The sequence below is a fragment of the Ambystoma mexicanum genome, chromosome 2q (genome assembly GCF_040938575.1).
Source record: "Ambystoma mexicanum isolate Mex_15411 chromosome 2q, UKY_AmexF1_1, whole genome shotgun sequence".
Lineage (NCBI taxonomy): Eukaryota > Metazoa > Chordata > Amphibia > Caudata > Ambystomatidae > Ambystoma > Ambystoma mexicanum.
The window spans coordinates 184,548,026-184,569,474 of record NC_090924.1 but is presented as its reverse complement, the minus strand read 5'-3'; positions in this window follow the sequence as shown (position 1 = coordinate 184,569,474).

Here is a 21,449-nt window from a genome sequence, read left to right as displayed (position 1 = left end):
GAACGAAAAGAACAACCGGATTTGCACAATATCTTTAAAAGGAGAAGAAGCTGTAGCTCAGGCGGACGTTCCTGGCAGTTCCTGCAGGATCACGGTTCCTGAAGCGATTCTCGGACTGACATGTAGTAGGAAGACTGGAGGGTCCTGCAATGCCCAGGGAAGAAACCAGCAGCAGAGCAAAGCAACAAATAAAAGGTGCGCTCCTTAAAGGTCTGACCTTCCTGGCTATCCGGCCCACTGTAGCTCTGTACAGCAATTTCGACCAGAGGAGGGAGTTCTGGCTTGCAGTTTGGGTGAACTGGTTGTTCCCACCAGATCAGGGGAAGAAGATTCCTGGAGTATCTTCTCTGTCATTGGATTTCGAGGATTCGGACCTGCAGCAGGGCTTCACCAGATGGGTCAGTCATGGTAGGGGTCCTCCTCCGTCAGCTCCTCGTCGGTCCTTTTGTTCCAGAGGCTTTTTATGCAGTTTTCCCCCATTCACACAGCCTGGCTGTCAATCACACAGCAGGGTGGCTGTCCCGCCGGGACAGTCACCAAAGCCAATCAGTAAAGATTGTGGCATGGGTCTCCAAGGGGACCCTGTGCAGGGAGTCCTAAACCCATCCCTCACATCCTGTCCCCCCCAGACATACAGGCGCCTAAGGAGGGCTTCTGCGTAGAAGCCTGCGAAAAGACGGTGAACAAAGGAACCAAACCTGGTTTGGTGCGCAGAGTAAAACATGAGAAAGACTTTTTCAAAAAGAAATGGAGAATAAACCCAGCCGGAACCGTAATAAAACATATATGGTCCAGCGGGTTTAAGTTTGAGGCTACCAAGATAGCCTAAAACAATACCAAGTTTATTTAAGATAACCGTGGTAGGAAAAATAGGGCAGTTACCACTGCCACCAGCTAAGTCTTGTTGAAAAAGGAGCAAAATAATGTTCCAAGAGAAACAGATGAAAAGGGATAAGTATTAACCCTTTCCAGTACTCCGTGTAAAATGGTTTGTACTGGGCCTGTGATTTTACAGAAGCTAATAAAGTTAATGGCAGCTTTATATGTTCTGGGAGACAGTAGCCAGTCCCAGAAAATGGAGTCTGAGTTGGGAAGACTAAAAGGCAACCCTGTGTCACGGCACTGAAGGTGCTGTGTAGTACACAGTAAAAGATGATGCCTGTGGAGTAGGTGAGGCTCCACAGTCAATGAACACAAAAAATGTTAAACATACACAGCAAACCACATGTAAGAGTGGGAAATAAAGGCTCACACTCTTACCAGGTGAAAAAATAAATCCTTGAAATCCAGCAAAGCTGCTGAGGGACTCAGTAGGTAAGGGAAATTAGCCATTCTGGAGAATTCTCACTAACACAAGCCAGGGCCTGATCCATGATTCCCAGGTTCACATGGAGACGACTGATCAGGATGGCATGATAGACCATGACAAGAGCAGAGGAAAGTTCAAGGAGGAAGAGGACAGATGGAAGGGTAGAACAAGATTAGTGAGCAGATCTTCACAAACCTTCAGAAGAGAATTTTCTGTACCTCTGGATGCTCTGAAGCCAGGCTGATGGTCATGGATACAACCAACAGATTCAGTGTGGAGAGTAAGCTGGGGGATGGCCAGCTTTTCCAGGAGTTTGTCCAGGAGAGGTGTGATAGAGATCGTGTGGTAGTTTGCCAGAGAGGAAGGATAGGCAGAATGTTTTTTCCAGAGGGGGTGCACAAGAGAGTGCTTGAGTGGAGAGGGGAAAGTTTCAGTGGCAAAAGATTGATTGCAGAAATCAGCCAAGGCTGGAGCGAGGGTGTCAATGTGGTCCTTAATGGTTCTGGAGGAGCAGGGGAGCACCTGCTTAGATGAAACTTTCATAGATTGGACTTGTCTAGAAACATTGTCATAATTGGTCAGACAAAAAGAGGATAACAGAGGAGGAGAGGGAGAGGCGGCCAGAGGGGCTTCAAGAAAGATAGGGGGAGAGGAAGAGGAGAGAGCGGACAGGATGTCCCGAATTGTAGTGGGGAAGTGAGAAGCCAGGGCCATAAAGAGGGCCTGGGAGGGAACAGGAGAGGTTGAAACTGCAGAAGGATTAAACAGCTCTTTGCATATTTTTAAGAATCCAGCCATGTTGTTAAAGGCTATATCATCTCCAGGAGCAATCAGCTTGAACACAGGTATGTAATTTCACTAAATGTGCCAGGGGTAGCGGAAGTGACATCACATAACCCTTGACCTCTGATGACATTGCAGGAAGTGATGCCATTTCACCCCGCCCCCAAGTGACATCACAACATTTCACCCCTTGACAAAACAAGAAGTGGCATCACATAGCATTGTTCCAGTACACTAAGAAAAATATGGTTATGATATCACTGTAACCAATGCGGGATTTGACTTTATGGACTTCATTGATTCATAGTGCGTCACCCTTCCTCAACTCTCATGCTGGACTTCCTTTGCATCTTTTACTCATGGTGGCCCTGAATCATGCTGTTCCCATCTTCATCTTGTATCCTGGCTTACAACATTGTGTGTTACTACTGACTTCTGCAATTGTATTCGCTCTCTCCTCTTGCTTCTCCACTCTTTTTGACTGCTTACTCTCTGTTCTCTCCTCCTCTCCCTTCTCCCTTTCATATCTCCTCCCCTCCTCCCCACCTCCTTCCCTCATCCACTTACTTTCTTCTGTGCATTGACTCTATTAGAATTGTCCCTGGACCTAGTATGACAGCAACCGCATCTGTCTCCTCCCCCTCCCCTTATTTGCCCCCCCCCTTCTCCAGCACTATCTGAAATGTTGTGAGGCCGAGTATGACAATTTCACATCCTTACTGCTCATGGCCTGTAAGAATGTCATTGTATTTTCCCGTGTTCCCTCCCTTGCCTTGCAGCGCTTTGAAATCATATCATATCATATCATCGCATATCTGTATAGAGGTGTAAATACTGTACTACCAAAGATGTTTTTAATATCTGTCTGGTGCTGCACAGAAAATGGATGGATAGAAGGATTAAAATGAATTGTAACTACTGCCATTGCTTTCAGCGAACTTCCACACCCCCGTTTTTCAGTCTGCCTGTGGCATTGCAGAAGGGAATTAGCCATATGAAAATCTGCATTGGTATAGCCCCCAGTGGCAACAGCCAGGCCCAAACTGCTAGTTCACGGCCCCTTTCCATGGAAGAACAAGCAACCGCAGACGCGTTTCAGCCGCGTCATAGATTGTCTGTGTTCTTTCCCAACATCACCCAGTTTAATGCATTACCATATATATATATATATATATATATATATATATATATATATATATATATATATATATATATATATATATATATATGCACGTGTTTGCATCGCTGGCATTTTACACATTGTCATTTTAACCATGTAGTTTTCAGCGCTGCCATTTTTGCCATTTTTTTTAATGGGGGGATTTCCCCTGCAATCCCCATCTAACCCACCTCCACCACGCCCCTATCACTACCCCAAACACACAATAAATGTAGTTAAAAAAGAAAACGGAGAACATGGTTGCAGTGCAAACTACATGGTTAAAATGAAAACGTGTAAAATGCCTGTGATTAAAACATGGTAAGCGCATACAATATGTTGTGTCTATGTAAAGCCCCAATCAATGGGACGGTTTCAGCCATTAAAATGCCATTGGTACAGTATTTCCTGGGGAATCAATTTGCATTTCCAATGAAAAAATATAAAACAAAAACAAAATACTGTATGGCCTCATCCTGCTTGTGAAAGGAGGGAATTTGTTCTGGCTAAAAGTAATTGTCCTCAGGAAGCTCTCAGTCCCAGTTATACGTGAACAAAAATAACAATGTATTTCACACCCATATGATATGATAGGTTATTTATAATGCAATTAATACCCTGATGTTTCTAAGCACAGACCTGGGATTTGAACCTGTGCTGCTCGGGATCACCTTGCTTCCAAGGAAAGCACATTGGCCCTGACTAATCCTGCCGAGAGCCTAGGTCTCAGAGGGCTGAAATGATAGAAGACATTATTATCCCACAGTGCAGTACTCAATTTATCGACCTCGGAAGGATGCTAGGCTGAGATGACTCTCTGCTTGTATTCGATCCTGCCCCTGCCACCGATATCAGGGACTAGCTCTTATCTCACTGTGCTATCTGCTTAATGACTGTGCCTTAACTGTTGGAAGCATTTTGGTGAGGAATTAGCTCTAGGAGTCGTGGCCAGAGCCAAGACATAGGACAGAAGGTGGAGGGCCATTTGCCTTTTGTAAAGGGATCATGGCCACTTTCCACTTTGAGATTGACACACAATGGGTTCTTTCACTATTCAAAGATGACTCCCAGTTCCTAAAATAGTTCTGCTGTAGCCTGTCACCAACATTGTAGATATCCTGCATACACAGGTGCCTGCACTAATAAGCAAGCAACCAGTATTGCATCACAATTGCACCCAAAAATGTTACACCTGTGCACCACAGAGGGTTTGGTGCATGTTGGAATCCCTGCCAACTCTCAAACAACCCTCAAACATCACTTTAGGTGTGTCTTATATCTACCCCCAACAGCAGAACACTTGTAGAGTACTGCACCTTGACCCAGAGGTATTCTCATCCAGGGCAGAAAATTACATTGTTGGGGCAAATCAAGCCATTTCAGTAGGGTTGCACTTCAAGAGCGATGCACCCTACTTGTCTACCCAGATTTCTGGCCAAATTAGCTGAGGATTGACCAGGATCGCCAGACCAAGATACTGATGACCAGTGCACGATAACACACAAGACCTGCCTGTCAAGACACAATGAAACATTCTGCTGTAAGGCCATCAATGCTCTAGTCGACGAATTGCACATTCTTGCAAACAAATAAATGAACACAAAATACGCCTGAACACAATTGCGCCTTTTTTGCATGCATGGAGGATTAAGAAAACTCTCCTGTCATCCGAAAACTGCAACAGTCGATGACAAATATAATGTGGCACTTCTGATCGAGTTTATTCCCCTGAAATTAAGACTCACAATTTTAATGTCTAAAAGCAGTGCGGCATACACTAATTAATGCAACTGTAAGCTGGCAAGTCCCAGGAGGATAGCTCACTGGCAACATGCTCGCCTTGGAAGCAATACCACACGAAAGCAACAGAGGTTCGATCCCCGGGTCCTTGCTTAGAAACCTCTGGGTATTTAAGCGCATTATAAATACGCAACTAGGACAAACAAAGATAAACCACCATGCAAACAATTTCTGTAACAGCGCATCGATGCCCGCGGGCTGTGTGAGCGCTTTAAAAATGCAAAACTAAAAATAAAGTCATCTGTTGCTACCAGGGGAACGAGCAACAAACGGTTTTGCCACGTGGCACTATCCAAAAATCTCACACCATGAATCTTTTCTGTTGTCTTTTAATTTCCCTAAACTGCACTGGAAGGGGTGGGCTTTCTTTACGTTTCTGAAACTGTAAACTTCCTAGCAATTCACATTTTCCGCAGTAATTAAATCCAAAATAACTAGCATCATTAAAGCACTGGGCAGATAATGGACACAAAATGAGGCAATACCTGGCCCTTTCAATCGTTGAAGGCAGTCTTTAGGGAAACAGAGTCTATTAATCACCTTCTTTTAGCCATGCGGTGTGAGACATGCTGTGTACTCATAAAGTTCCCCGTGTTTCCCGGCTCCTAATTCACAGGTGTACAAAACATCTCCCCTATACGAGACATCATCCTGCTTGGGGCTGGTTCAGCCTAAATGTCATGGTAGCTGTCAATGCTCACACACACACACACACATACACACATATTCATGTGGCAACACACGAAATGTTGCACTCCAAGTAGGAGTTAAAACATACACATTGGGGGTCATTCCGAGTTTGGAGTTAGCCATGTTGCCATTAGCACCATGGTTGACTCCAAACCCGGGTCTGGTGTCTCTGAATGGGGATTTACCGGGTCATTCCAACCTTGGAGGATCCGGTAAATCCCCATTCAGAAAACCATTCCCCAAAAAGGCTAGGCTCACCCTTTTTCGATAAAGACAAGAGCTTTTATTTTGTATACAAACAGAAACGACGACTGGGTATTGCACATTCACTGCCTAAGAGCTCACTGGCATCTTCCATACAAGATTCAGGTTAAAAACACACAAATCGTTACTTATGACGCACTCCATATGCATTGTAAGCCTCCATCCTCATTGGCAGCCGCCTAAACACATGCTAACAGATTGCATATAACCCATTCTCCAATTGGTTCTGCTGTCTTCTCGGTCCTCTTCACCAGAGGTGGGTAATGCCTTGTCCAACAAGGAATGCTAAAAAGCAATATGGTTTGCATCAGCTAGCACCACCCTACCTTCAATCCTAACCTTCCTCTTTGCTTCTGCTTTCCCTCCCCCTCTCCCCTGCTAAATCACTGAAACTGTATGAATCAGCAACTGGGCCACTCACCAATCTCAGTCCTTGGCCCAGCCACTCTCCCCTGCACTGCCTTCCTTGCAACCCCTGCACTGTGGGACTGTCTCTGTATCCCTACAGTCCCCCTTCCCAGCACTTGTCTGCATTTATCTTGCACTTGCCACCAGCTGGCCCTCATTATTTATCTTGTTCATCACTAACCCTGTACTGCACTTTCCCCTCTCCTTTCCCCCTTGCACTTTTCCCGTCCCCCACTACCCATGCACTTGCGCGATCTGAATGACACCTGGCCTAGTAGGATCGTTGTGTGTCTCCCCTTGGTCCCCCCTCCCTGCCTCGTCGCACCTTCAAACACTTGTGTATAGGCGCATTACAAATGCCATATCATATCATATCATATCATATCATTTGACATGGACCTGTGCGCCTGGTTATCAAAGTGAACTCAGTGGGCAACTTCGAGGTCAGTCTGGTCCTTGCGAACAAAGGAGCCCTTTTCTCATCCCAGACATGTTGGCACCCCCATAATGCCCTCCCCACTGTATGGGCATCATTCGTAGGTCTTCTTGGTACAAAACATAGGTCATGTCATTCACTGTTTCCCCTTTACCATTTCCCCTCCCCAAAAAATTTGCCTTGTGTCTCACTGATCGATCCAGTTCACAAAGGATTTATAGCCCATTTCCCTGCACATCAGGTAGATCAAATAGAGAGACCATTGTTCTGGGGGGGTACAGATATATATATATATCTATGTCAGAATCTGATGTCACCGAGAGTGAAAATGAAGAACCTCCAGTTCGATAATTCTTTTGAGAAGAGATGCGCTTGCTCTGTCAGGATGGGAGGACGAACAAGCAGACTGGAGGAGGCAAAACACGGGGAGCATCACGAAAAGGAAGACAAAAACGAGGAGGGGGCAGAGGGGTAAACAAACCCGGCAAGGAACACCTCAGGGAGATCACTGCGCTCTGGGAATTAACAGATATGGCCTTAGAAAACAGTTCGCAAATGTCTATTGTCATCCTTTCCAAACACGTCCTAACCGAAACACAACGCTCAGCACTAAGCTTGGGTCTGAACTTCTGCCTTGCATCTGAATATGATTATCCGCAAACCAGGATTGACTTTGATCAATATATACGAAAAGTCAGACTATGAAAATTCTTCGCGAATAATCCCATCAAAGAGAAGAAAAGAACTGCCCAAGCAGGGCAGACTGAACTAACTAAGTCAGATTTGGACACTATATCCACCCTCATGTTCCTCCAGGAAGGTGGTGATCCTGCCTCTGAACCCGCTGAATTAGATCTGGGCGAACTGGATATTAATACGGATTGGTATAAAAACACCAAATTGAAAACCAAATCCAAATTCGTACCACCAGTTACAATGGGTGGCACTATAGAAACATTCCAGAGTCTGGTGATTGAAGATCTGAAAAAAATGAGACATAATGAGGCAAAAAATTATAAACCCAATATAGGGAAGGAATATACCAAAGCCCTGAAAGAATTGAACCTCTTGCCCAATTGTATCACAAGGCGTCAGATAAGGGCAGCAATATTGTACTCAAGACTATAGATCAATATGTGCATGAGGCCAATAGACAACTCAATGACATAACTTGTTACGAAAAACTAAATGAAAGTCCAATGAAGGATTTGGAACTCAAAGTACAGAATTTTCTCAGCAAATGGTCTGAAGAAGGTATGCTGGAAGATAATGATATCAGATTTCTCTACAAATCTCACTCCATAACACCCACAATATATTTCCTTCCTAAAATACATAAGAAAACCTCAAAGCCTCCGGGGAGACCCATTGTGACATTGACAGGGTCATTATTAGAGAACATGTCCAAGTACATTGACAAATCTTTGTTTCCTTTCGTTTTGACACTACCCTCTTATTTGAGAGATATGAAGGACTTTCTGTCTAAAATCAATGAATTACCCTGTGAATCAGATTTTTTACTGGCCACGATGGACGTGGTTTCTCTATGCACGTCCATCACGCATGAACAAGGGATGAAGGCCTGTACTTATTATCTGAATACAAGGTTTTTGAATTATTCTAAACATTCGGAAATGATCTTGGCCATGATCCACCTTTGTTTGACCAACAATGTTTTCTTATTCAATCAAAGGTACGACAAACAAAAACAAGGTACCGCGATGGGTACGACCTTTGCCCCCTCGTGTGCAAACCTTACAATGGGGTATTGGGAGAAATATGAGGCATGGAAAGAAAGTAACGAGAGGGTCACTAATAAGGTGATCATGTGGCAATCCTACATTGATGATTTATTCATTATCTGGAAGGGTACACCAAACGACTGGATGGATTTTGTGGAACATTTAAATATCAATAAATTCAATCTCAAATTTACTGAAACCCACAGTCCCAAGAAATTTGTGTTCCTGGATGTCACAGTCCAAATAGATGATGGGAAGATTAAGACGAAGATGTTCCGTAAACCAACAGGAGTACATGCCCCATTGCATGCCAACAGTGCACACTGCCAAAATTTAATTTGGAGCATCCCATATTGCGAGTTTATCCGTCTCCGAAGAAATTGTTCGGAACTCAGTTCCTATGATGAAGAAAGTAAAATCACAGCATGGGGCTTTAAACAACAAAGTTACCCCAAACAAATCATCTGTTAAGTTGAGAATCGCGGGAAAGTTGTGTACCTGAATACCTGGTTGATCTCGACGGGACAGCCAGACTGACGAGAAGAATTGGTGACACAAGAAACCAGCCTCTCCTCCACCCAGAATGGGTACTGGGTAAAAGATGGACCGATTCCCAACGCCACAAGCTGCTCTCTCCTGGTTTCAGTGACGTCGGGACTGTGCGAGCACAGACAGGAGAGGTTGAAGGAGCGAATCCTTGAGGTGGCGAGGCTCCAGAGTCCAAAGAAGTCAGGGGCGAACTCCTGGAGAATGGCACTGGATGCTATGGTGATTGAGAGTCCAAAGAAGAGGGAGCCGTACTCCTGAAGCTGGCACTGGATGCTGTGGTGGTTGAGAGTCCAAAGGAGAGGGAGCCGTACTCCCGAAGCTGGCACTGGATACTGTGGTGATTGAAAGTCCAAAGGAGAGGGAGCCGTACTCCCAAAGCTGGCACTGGGTGCTGCGGAGGTGAGTATCCAAAGGAAAGGGAAGCAAGCACCAAGAAAGGCACTGACAGAATACCACAGGGTACAGGCTGGGCCAGGGAGGAGGAAAGAGGCAAAGGAAGGCAGGGAGCACTGGGTAGGCTGAGGGAGAGGAGCCTGGAAAGAGAAGGGAAACCAAACAGGGACCAGGTAGGGTAGGCGAATGCTGGCTGGGAAGCACAACCAAACCCAAAGGGGAAAAAACTGGAGGCAGCAGGGGAGAAAAGGGAAGGGAATCCCCAGGCAGAAGAGAAGGGCAAGGCAAGCGCTGGAAGAACAAGGGAGAGCGAGTACACGATCCGGAACAGAACGCGTTGAGACGCGATCTGCTCCCGATCCTCACTCTCCCACAAATGTCATTGATGACATCGCTGATGACATCACATGCGCATTTACTTTTCAGACGAGGGGTTGTGAATGTAATTTTAGCAAAATAAATCAGGGATTATCAGGACATGTGTAATAAAGTACATACTTCATCACATAATGTAGTGTTATAAAGAAAATTCCATTGCAGATTTCTTTCTAGTACAGGAACCTACTCATACAGAAATGTAGGTATTGGCTGCAGCATACACCACAGAGGTGCTAAGTTTGTACTTTCCAAAGTTGTATAATAAAAAGGTGACTGTTTCTGTATCACAGTTTTCTGGTCTGTGAAACATGTACTAAATTGCAAATAATGCATCACTTACTACATATATCTAGTACTACACACAAAACATAAATATAATTTTACAGGTTTTCAGTAGAGCAACATAGAGCAACTTAACCATACCGTCCCTCTTGCAAAGATTTTTTGCTAAAGATGATCGGTTTACAGTAGAGCCAGTAGTGCCACGTAACCATAATGTAAAGCAATTTCTGACTTATTTAAACACCTTGCAGAGAATACCACTTGACAATATGCTGGTGTACAGCACGGTAACGTGTCCCAGAATCCGTAAAGACTTAACAGTAAGATGTTTGTGTCATGGACAATGTGGAAACAGATTTCATATTGATGTAGGAACGTCCACCTGCAACATTTGCCTTGCACAGCGCCAACACGGATTGGTAGTTAGCCATTAACAATGTAGTACACATTGCATACTTTCAGCAAAAGTTTTAGTAATCTGAAAATTACATCAGCTAAGGCCATCCATCCTCCCCAAGAAACAACAGCACTACTGTAATGAAGGAGCATGACAAACACTGCCCCAAGCTTAAAAATAACAAACACACAATATTTTTGCACCGGCCACCCACTCCCCCATATCACTTTTTGATATGTCTTTCCTCATTTCCATTCGCAAATGGCCTTATTAGCTGTCCTACCAAAAAAGAAAGCCATCCGTTAACGAAGTAAATGTTGCGTTAAAACCACCTTTCACAGTAAAGGGCATAGACGCAATAAGATTTGACAATAATAGTATAGATGTGCAAAGCATTAACGTGTGCTACGGAAAAAATAGGATTTCTGGTTATAATCCAGCCCGCCGCAGGCAGGACTACAAAACAAAATCCTTTTTCAAGATGTCCACCATCGAAAGGAAAGGCGGTTGTTCCATACATAGACCCTCTTCGCTTCCCATGACAGCAAGGAAAAAGCAACAGTATGTACCGTGACGCAGAACTTGTAAATAAACATACAGCGACATATAACGTGGTACTTTACATTTCAAAATGATACACGTGATTTTAAAAGAAAAAGGTAACATTTTAGAATTTGGAAAGTACTTTTATTTAACAAACAACTGTCAGAGAGCAACGGACCAATTCCACTTCCAAATAATTTGTAGCAATGAGTCTAAGGCCGACATTGAAAATGTTCATGGAGAAACACATGCGGTTAATTTCACATACACAAAGTATGCGTTTCTGTTAAAGCATGCGTCTTTCCTCATTTCCATTCGCAAATTGCCTTATTAGCTGTCCTACCAAAAAAGAAAGCCATCCGTTAACAAAGTAAATGTTGCGTTAAGAACCACCTTTCACAGTAAAGGACATAGACGCAATAAGATTTGACAATAATAGTGTAGATGTGCAAAGCATTAAAGTATGCTATGGAAAAATAGGATTTTTGGTTATAATCTGGGCCGCCCTGGGCCGGATTACAAAACAAAATCCTTTTTCAAGATTGCCACCATCGAAAAGAAAGGCGGTTGTTCCATACATAGCCCCTCTTCACTTTCCATGACAGCAAGGAAAAAGCAACAGTATGTACCGTGACGCAGAACCTGTAAATAAACATACAGCGACGTATAACGTGGTATTTTACATTTCGAAATGATACACGTGATTTTAAAAGAAAAAGGTAACACTTTAGAATTTGGAAAGTACTTTTATTTGACAAACAACTGTCAGAGATCAACGGACTAATTCCATTTCCAAATAATTTGTAGCAATGAGTCTAAGGCCGACATTGAAAATGTTCATGGAGAGACACATGCAGTTAATTTTGCATACACAAAGTATGCGTTTCTGTTAAAGCACCCGCTTTGTTTGCACAGGTATTTCCAACACGGCGGCATCACCGTTGCCTTACACCACCATAAATGATGGTATGTCGCTCCTTGTCGCTAGTTCAGCGTAGGGACAGAGAGGCCCTGGCCTGTCATCCCATAACATTATAATGGACAGGCACCTGTTGACCAGCAGTTGCATCTGGCGTGGAAAGAAGCCGTCACTCGGCATCTGGAAACCATGGCATGCACAGTACGGCAAAATGTAGCTGGGCGGAAAACGTAAGAGAAAATCTGTGTCAATACCCAACCTTTAGGAAAAAATACCAAAACACACACAAAGATTGTGGAAAATACTACACAAATGTAAGTGGCCAAACATGACATTTTAAAGAAATATTAGAGTTGACCATGGGTACATATAATGACACCCTACAAATGCAGATAAACAGCACTCGCCGTAAGGATTACAAAAAGGACAACTACACAGTGAGATGGTAATTCAGTTATAAAGGCAGCATGAATGGACAAGCAAGAAAAAATTGCATGTCGTAATGTTACACAAGACCAAAAGAACGTGCAAACTGATACACAAAGCTATGTGGGAAAGCATAATATTTGAAAGAAAAAGAAGTAACGGTCACCAACAGTGACTCTAGTCATAGCCTACAAACGCAAACAATGTACACTCTCTGTTATTGGAGGAAAATTACAACTGCGCAAAAATATAATACTTCAGTTACATTGTCACAATTAGTGTACAGTCGTCAAAATTAAACTTACATCATCTTCACAGCCTCCATTATTTTTGCCAAAGTCAACAGAAAACTGTTTGCATCAAAGAATATTCATGAACTGATATTTCATGTTCCTTAAAAGCATTTTTAAAATATAACCTTATCAAATAGTATTTTTTTCCAAGCTTTCATTCCTTGCGTAGCTTTTAAAGGTTCCCTTTCGCTCAAGGTAAAAAAACAATAGCCCCTTATGAATTGACTTGGATGCGTGGGCCTACTGAGCTCGCAACCAAAAAAGCAAATCAACTGACCTTCACTAAGAAGGGAAATACATTCTCACTTTGCAAAAACATATGAGCATCCTATCATGAGAACCGATACTCCCATATGGCGCGTAAACCACTGTTTCCATCAAACACGCCAGGTGGCCGCCTCAGATCTCAAAACATAGGACGCCAGTCCGACTTCAATATTAATCTGAAAACATTGTAACACAGACGCAGGCATTCGTTGTTGTGCATTTAGCACCAACTTCCACTTTACCGTATGAATTTGGTGGCAAGAAAACACCACTTTTTCAATTTTCCGCAGCCACATTCCATTCGAACATAAGTAAAGCTCACCTTTGGAAACAGTATTTCATAATTGTAACAAGTGCATTAGTGTCTTGTTTTCTATGTGTTACCGGTAATGTCCGTGTACACCAAAACATGAACAAAATATGGCAGAGGCTACGAAGAAATCTAACGCACTTCACGCTGTTCCATAACCAATCAGTGAAAGCACCACATGTCCATGGACATGATGCTATGGATTAGCCAATCGATTTCTTGTCCGCGGACAGGGAAGTGTGACCGCGGAGCGGACATAGATATCACTAATTTTTCCAGACCTACTTTTTCATCGTTTTAAAGAAAAGTACTGGACGGAATTTACAAAAGCACGCTTTCGGGACCAAGCCACTGCTCCTGCTGCAAATTTGATGAAAATCCGTCCAGCGGTTTCGGCTGTAAGCGTGCGAAAAGTTTTTTCCCTAATCAGTCTATGCGAAAAAAAGACATTTTGGGACCCCCCTATAACTTTGCCCACGCTGGAACAAACCTCACCAAACTTCGCAAAAAAATTCAGAGTGGGCCATATACTTTTTTTGCAAAGTTTGGTGATGATTCATTCAGGGAGAGCATGTAATATACATATATATATCCCACATCCTACATAATAACCTCTCCCTGTGTGAATTCCCAGTCCCGCCAACTATCCCCACCCATGACAACCCCAGTCCCCCTACACCGTTGCATGCTCACTTCCATTATTTTAATATATTTTTCTCAATCTGAATCATCTAGGAGAGGCGGTAGTCTGAACATGCATCCCAACATTACTCCCTTTAGTTAATCCTTCTTTAAATAACTTATCTCTTTGCCTTTGTTGATCCGCTTCATCCTTAGGGACTGAAGCTCAACACACTTGATGCAAACTACCCCCATATCATGCATATTTTCCCAGAGTGAATGTAAGATATATAGCGATCCCCATCATCCGCTAAATCTACTGAGTGCTCAGTGTAGTTCTCAGGATCTGGTGGGGGTGATGTTAATGTCCATGGGGGGTGAAGAGGTTGTTCAATTCTGATCATACGTGGCTTACTCAAATCCTCAGTTTGAGACGGCCCCTCTTCTGTGCCCGGGAGAGCTATTCTTACCTCAATAGTAACCATTATTTTTGTGCTGCTCAACATACTCTTGACACAGAATCGGAGCATCATCTGGCACATGCAAAACACTACCAACAGGAACACCATGATCAGAACCAGTATCTTCAACAGTCCCCCAACCCAGAATGGTGTCCATAAGATCAGCGTGTCAAATTAATTCTCAGAATTTACACCTGCTTTGTTTTCCATTCCAGTCTTCAATTTATGCAAGGACTCTATAATATGCGTCAGGGACCCGTTCTTTGTGGGGCTGTGTATGTGTAACATGACAACCCAATCTTCTTACACACACCCCCTTCCTTCGCCATCAGAAGGAACAAAACATCTGATTTGGAGGGTCATCAAACAGATCCCCCTTAGCTCACTTTTGATTGCATTAAGCACATTTTCAGTGTTATTCGCAGACTGGATCACCTCCCAATCCAGCTTCTTGGCATTTGCAAATGCCTGAATTCCTGAGGTCATGAGGGACGTGAAGAACACTACCGCTTTAGTGTACAATCAATATTTATCTGGAATTGCTTTGACCAGTTTGGATGATTCTTCTGCCATGTAGTTCAACCACTTCCTTCTCAGCTTCAACAATCGCTTGTTCTTCCTCACTTGGGGGGGGGGTTTGGATAGACAGTGAAACAAATTGCAACACCTCTCATTCAAATGCTGTTGTCAAGTGTACTTCTGGCACCACTAAGATAGCTGAGTGCAGGGTTGTCAAAGCACAGATGCCTTGCCAGAAAGGGGGAAGTTGCAGGTATGCTTGCTGGCCGCATACCTAGTAAATGTCCATCAATGATGCTGTTCCTTTTGCGAGATCTGTAATGAACAATGTCTTATTGGACATAGAGTCAGTGCCTACTGGAACAGTCCCATGCCCACAAAAGCAAAACTGGTATCCATCGCCTGATTGAACTTTTACCAGTGTTTCACATGCTTCAATGCATTATAGTTTTGATGTGTGTGCCGACCATATCTCAAAACAGTTCTTGTTAATGTTCCATATGACTTCTTCTCCAAACTCTGCCAACCCGCATGCTGCACAGCTCACCACAGCCTTCAGCATTGGTGGGGCTTGCATTGTGGGAAACTGTTGTCCTTTGTACACTTCTCTCTGTCCTGGTCCATTAGTTCAACTTGTATTTTGTGTCCCTGGAAAACACTTTGTGCCCGACATAGTGCACTAAATATTGAGCCTCCAAAGGCAATATCTCCTGAGGTAATAGCATTTTCGGTGCTCCTGATGCAAGGGGCATGAGGGAGCAGACATAACAACTCTCGTTATACCTCAGTTTCCCCACAGAGTTCATGTAACTATACCATACATTATTAAACTCTGGGTGGTGCACATTGGGCATTGTATCAAACACAACCCCTTTTTACTGGTCATACTCATTTTATCCCTCCAAACCCCTTCTCCCTCATATTTTTGAATCCCATACTTACATATTCTGTACCTTAATTGGCTTAAGGTTTACTACTGTGGTTAAATATTCATCATTTGGTGTTGTAACTTCAAGAAAATTGTCAAAAAAATGAACATATGTACATTCCTATGAGGTATTGCTACTACACCCCCTTTTTATCTGGCCTACCCATATAAAAGCACTAAATACATATATAGATAACCCAAAGGCAAATCCGCACACAAGTGGATACAATATAGCGCTGCAATTACGCACAGAAAACATATTTTTTATATTACTCCACACTTTAGTCATTTGAATAAAGTCAAAAACTGTCACTAACGTTGGTGATATCCTCTTCTTCAGATGAGAAAGCAGATTCTCCCCCTTCCCCCAACTCCTCACCTTCCACCTTCTTCTTGGGTTTTCCTTCCTTGTGTCTTGAAGGCTTCTCCTTTTTTTTATGAAGATAAGAACGCCCTCGATAGGATGCCACCGTGCCACTAAGATAGGGGCAACGGGGGCGTTCCCACCGGGAGCGCCACCCAGGGGAAAAAGCCAAAGGCACAAAAAACCCCTAAAGACTTCCTTCTGGTTGAACTGGCGAAGTTGGCTGATGCACTGAAGAATGGTAGGTGATGGATGAGCAGTCCAACCAACCGGCACAGGTTGTAAACCAGGAATCCAGCGAGGTACCAGGGGAACACAAAGGCAGTTCGGTAGGTAAGCACGGGTCTGGTAAGCAGTAGATAATACAAGGTACAAGGGAGAAGCAAGGGCAGTCCGGAGAGTAGGCACGTGTCAGTAAACCAGCAGATCCAACAAGGTACAAGGGAGCAGCAAAGGCAGTCCGGTGAGAAGGCACAGGTCAGTAAACCAGCAGAACCAACAAGATACAAGGGAGTATCAAAGCAATCCGGAAGCAGGCCAGGGAAGGAAGAAAACAACGAAGAATAGAAGGAAACAGGTGAGGAGGGAAAGAAAAGGAAAAAAGGGGCTAGGGCAGCAGAAACGGGAGGAGGAGGGAAAGAAGGAAAAATCTAACTGGAACAAGGGAGTGGCAGAAAGAATACCCAGCAAGGCAAGGGTACTGAGAGAATAGCTAGCAGGAACAAACACGGGAGCGGCAGCAACACAGGAAGGAACCCGGAACGTTGCAAGGCGTACGCAACCCGGAAGCGGTGGTCTTTATACTTCCGGCCACGTACGCGCGCAAAGTCTAGGACGGCGCAGGGAGCAGCCGAGCATGAAAATCAATGACGGACTGTCACGCCAGCGATCATGCGCCAGCGATTCCATACCCGCCATCCCTGCCGTGATGTGACAGTATGCCCCCTCCTAGGGAGGCCTCCCCCAGGTTTGCCAGGATGAAAGTGATAGAACTTGCGGACTAAAAGTGGGGCATGGATGTGTGAGGCTGGTTCCCATGAGTTTTCTGACCAGTGATAACCCTTCCAACGTACCAGGTATTCCAACCTACCCCGGCGGTAACAGGAGTCACAGATTTGGGCAACCTCAAATTCCTCCTGGGTAGAATTTGTGGGCAAGAGGGTTCTTTTGGGTTGACGGGACCAACTGTCTTCATGAAAAAGTTTCAGTTGGGAAGCATGAAACACTGGGTGGACTCTGTGCAGGCCTTTGGGTAGTTTTAATCTAAAGGCCACCGGATTGATAACTTGTGTAATCTCGTACGGACCCAGATATCTAGGGGAAAGCTTGGAAGGGTGTGCCCATTGTGGTAAGTATCTCTTGGAAAACATGACACGAGAACCCACCTCCCATCTAGTGACCGGGTTGCGATGTTTGTCGGCCTGCGTCTTGTACCTCTTTTGGGCTTCACTAAGGTTTTGTTTGGCCTGCAGGTGGACATCCCGCAATATGGCGAGAGTGGAATCTACAGTGGGTAAGCTGGTAGATATGTTAGAGACGGGCAGTACGGACTGTGGGTGATAACCGTAGTTGCAGAAAAAAGGGGTTAGACCGAGAGTAGAATAAAAAGAGTTATTGTAAGAGAACTCGGCCAGAGGTAATAGAGAGACCCAATTATCCTGTTGAAGGTTCACATAGCATAGCAGGTATTGCTTCAAGGTACCATTGAGGCGTTCCGTCTGTCCATTGGATTGAGGGTGGAATCCGGACGTCAAGGCTCTCTCTATGCCTAATCGGTCGCATAACTTCTTCCAGAATCGAGAAGTATATTGGCTACCTCGATCGGAGATGATCTTCTTAGGTACTCCATGGAGACGGAAGACATCCTTGATAAACGTTTCGGCCATACCAGCCCCTGTCGGGATACCTGGTAGTGGAGAGAAGAGGGCCATCTTAGTGAAATAATCGATCACCACCATGATGCATGTGCACCCTTGGGATGGAGGTAAATCAACAATGAAATCGGTTGAAATGACGTTCCAAGGTCCATCAGGAACGGCATTGGGTTCCAAAAGCCCCATTGGTCTTAGATGGGTACTCTTGCTACGAAGGCAGGTCATACAGGATTGTACGTAACGGTTCACATCTCTTTTCATATCCGGCCAGTAGAAATGTCTCTGCAGATAGTCCAAAGTGCCTGTGGTGCCTCTATGACAAGCCATTTTGGAATCGTGACACCAATTTAAAGCCAGTTTCCGGAAGTAGGAAGTAGGCAAATACAACTTGCCTTCCACAAGGTAGAGACCCTCCTTGATGTTGTATTGGATGTTGTGAGGATGTTTCTCTAACTCAAATTTGCCTCCAGAAGCTTCTTTCACTTGACTCAGAAACGTGGTTAGTACTCCTATCCGTCTTGGCAGAGGAAACATCAGATCATGAGCATGATCAGATCCCGACATGTAGTCTCCTCGGCGGGACAGAGAGTCAGCGACAAGATTCTGACGTCCTGGAATGTAGGTAATATCAAAATCAAACTGTGCAAAGAAGTGGGCCCATCAAGCTTGACATGTGTTGTAGCACTCGAATTGTCGCAGTACTTGTAAGTTCTTATGATCGGTTCTGAGGGAAAATGGATGTTTACCTCCCTGTAGTAGATGTCGCCACTCCAAACAGGCCGACTTCATGGCCAACAGTTCGCGCTTAATGACTGAATAGTTCTTTTGGCTGGCATTGAGGGTTTTAGAGAAATAGGCAATCGGGTGTTCCACTCCTTGATGTTCTTGTAATAGAACTGCCCCTATAGCAGATGAGGAGGTGTCAGTCTCGACAATGAAGGGTTGGTCTTGATCTGGCTGTTGAAGGATGGGAGCAGTACAAAAGGCTTCTTTGAGTTGGCGGAAGCTGTCTTCAGCTTCGTTGGACCAGGAAAACGGGTTAGAAGATTTCTTGAGCAAGGTGGTAATGGGTATTATCCTGTGGGAGAAGTTGGAGATGAATTTTCGGTAAAAGTTTGCCAGACCTAGGAACCTTTCTACTTCCTTGATAGAGGTAGGGGAAGGCCATTCCAGGATGGCGGATACCTTGCGAGGATCCATGGCGATACCCTGACTAGACAATATGAATCCCAGATACGGAATAGAGCCTGCAGAAAACACGCATTTGTCGAGCTTGACCGAGAGACGGTTGTCTCTTAATCTCTGGAAAACCTCTTTGACATGGCCTTCATGTTCTTCCGTAGTCCTAGAGTACACTAGGATATCGTCGAGGTAGACTATGGTGGTCTGGCACAGTAAATCTGAAAAAAGTCTGTCCATAAAGCGCTGGAATACCGAAGGGGCATTTACTAGTCCAAATGGCATCACCTGGTATTCGTATCAGGTTCAGGAGGCAGGGGTCCTTCCTCTTCCCTCCTTAGAATATGTTTGAACAGGGAGCTATTCCTGGTTATTTCTCTGTCATCGCTGGCCGCTGTGACCATGGTCCATTTCACTGATGTCAACTGGAGGGGCTGTGGTGTGAACCGGGAATCAATCGTTTTTATGTCTCTTGCTGTACCCACACCTCATTGCCTATTTGGAAGTCTTTGGGTCTGGCTCCTCTTCTCTCATTGGTGTCCTGGCTTGCCTTTTCCTTCCACACTGTATCTCTTTTTATGACTGTTTGGTCTCCCTCAGGCTGAGGCGCTGGGTGTCTCACGATCCATGTGCGGACATCATATGTCATCATGAGTTTGGCCAGGGTCTTGTTGGTTGCCTCATGAGGGGTGTTAAGAGTAGGCGGCATAAGGCTTGGTGTGGGTTAGTTCGTTTGACGCACACCCTCTGCAGAGTCTTCTTGATTGAAGCCATAACCTCTCGGCCATTCCATTGGCTTGTGGCCATCAGGGTGTGATTTTATGGCTTGATTACAAGCGGGATTCCCCATTCGCTTATTACTTCATCAAAGATTGCTGCTACTTCTGCAAAAGCTGTGGATGGTGTTTTCTTTACTATGGGGAATCTGGAGTGCTCGTCTATGAATAGGAGGAGGTAGTCCCCTGACTCTAGGGGACCATAGAAATCAACGGCAACTCTCTCCCTGGGGGTGGTCAGGGATGCGGGTGGGTTGCATTGGGGCGGTGCTTCCGCTCTGGCTGTGCATTGGCATGCTACACAGGTTTTCACCCACCGGTCAACCATAGATTCTAGGAAGGGGAACCACATGTGGCATCTGAGTTGCCTCTTGGTGTTATCCACCCCTCGATGTCCCTTGTGGGCTGTCCTAATGACCTCAGCTCTGAGGGGTGCGGGTATGACTAACCCGCACCCTCTCAATAGGATGGCTTTGTCCTTGACAGCTAGCTCTGTGTGGACTTTGGTGAGTCTCTGAAGTTCATCTCTGCATGCCCCTGGGTGATGTAGCAGGGCCTTACGGTAGTCCCTCCAGCAATTGTTCTCCATCAAGCTGGCCATTGAGGGGTCTGCAGCTGAGGCGGACGCAACCTCTTCCAGTGACACAGCTGGTTGTAGTGCATTTGAGGCAACATAATTGATAAATTCGGCATCCCCGGGGCTTGAAGATGGGTTTACCTTTTGGTATTGCGACAGGTAATCTGCGGGGTTGTTATCACCGCCAGGTCCGTGGATGATCTCAAAGTCATACTCTTGCAGCCTGATGCCCCTTTGCTCAATCCTCGGGCGCATTTTGGTCCGTGGGTTGTCAAATAATGAGAGCAGGGCCTGATGGTCTGTAATAAGTGTGAATCTATTGCCAATCACGTAGTCATGAAAATGTTCGCAAGCCCATATAGCAGCTAGGCTCTCCTTCTCTGCTTGCGAGTAGGCTGATTCAGTGGCGCTAGCGCACTGCTGGCATAGGCAACTATGGGCCATGGGTGTTTGTCAGTTCCGCTTTCTGGGCCAAGCCCACCAGACTTGCATCTACCACTATCTCGGTGTGCCACTCCGGGTCAAAGTAGGTCAGTTTCCAAGCTTCGGCCAGCGCTAGCTTGATTGGGTCAAAAGCCTCCTGACATTCAGCGGTCCAGGCAATTCACGCATCCTTTGGGAGTAGACGGCGCAGGGGTTCGGTGATGGAGGCATAGTGCGGGATGTATCGGGTGTAGTATTCCACCATTCCCAGGAATGAGTACACATCCGCCGGCTGGGTCGGTTCCTGAAGGTTGAAGATGGTAGGGACTTTGTCAGGGTCTGGCATCATGCCATCCGCTGAGAAAATATCGCTAAAGAA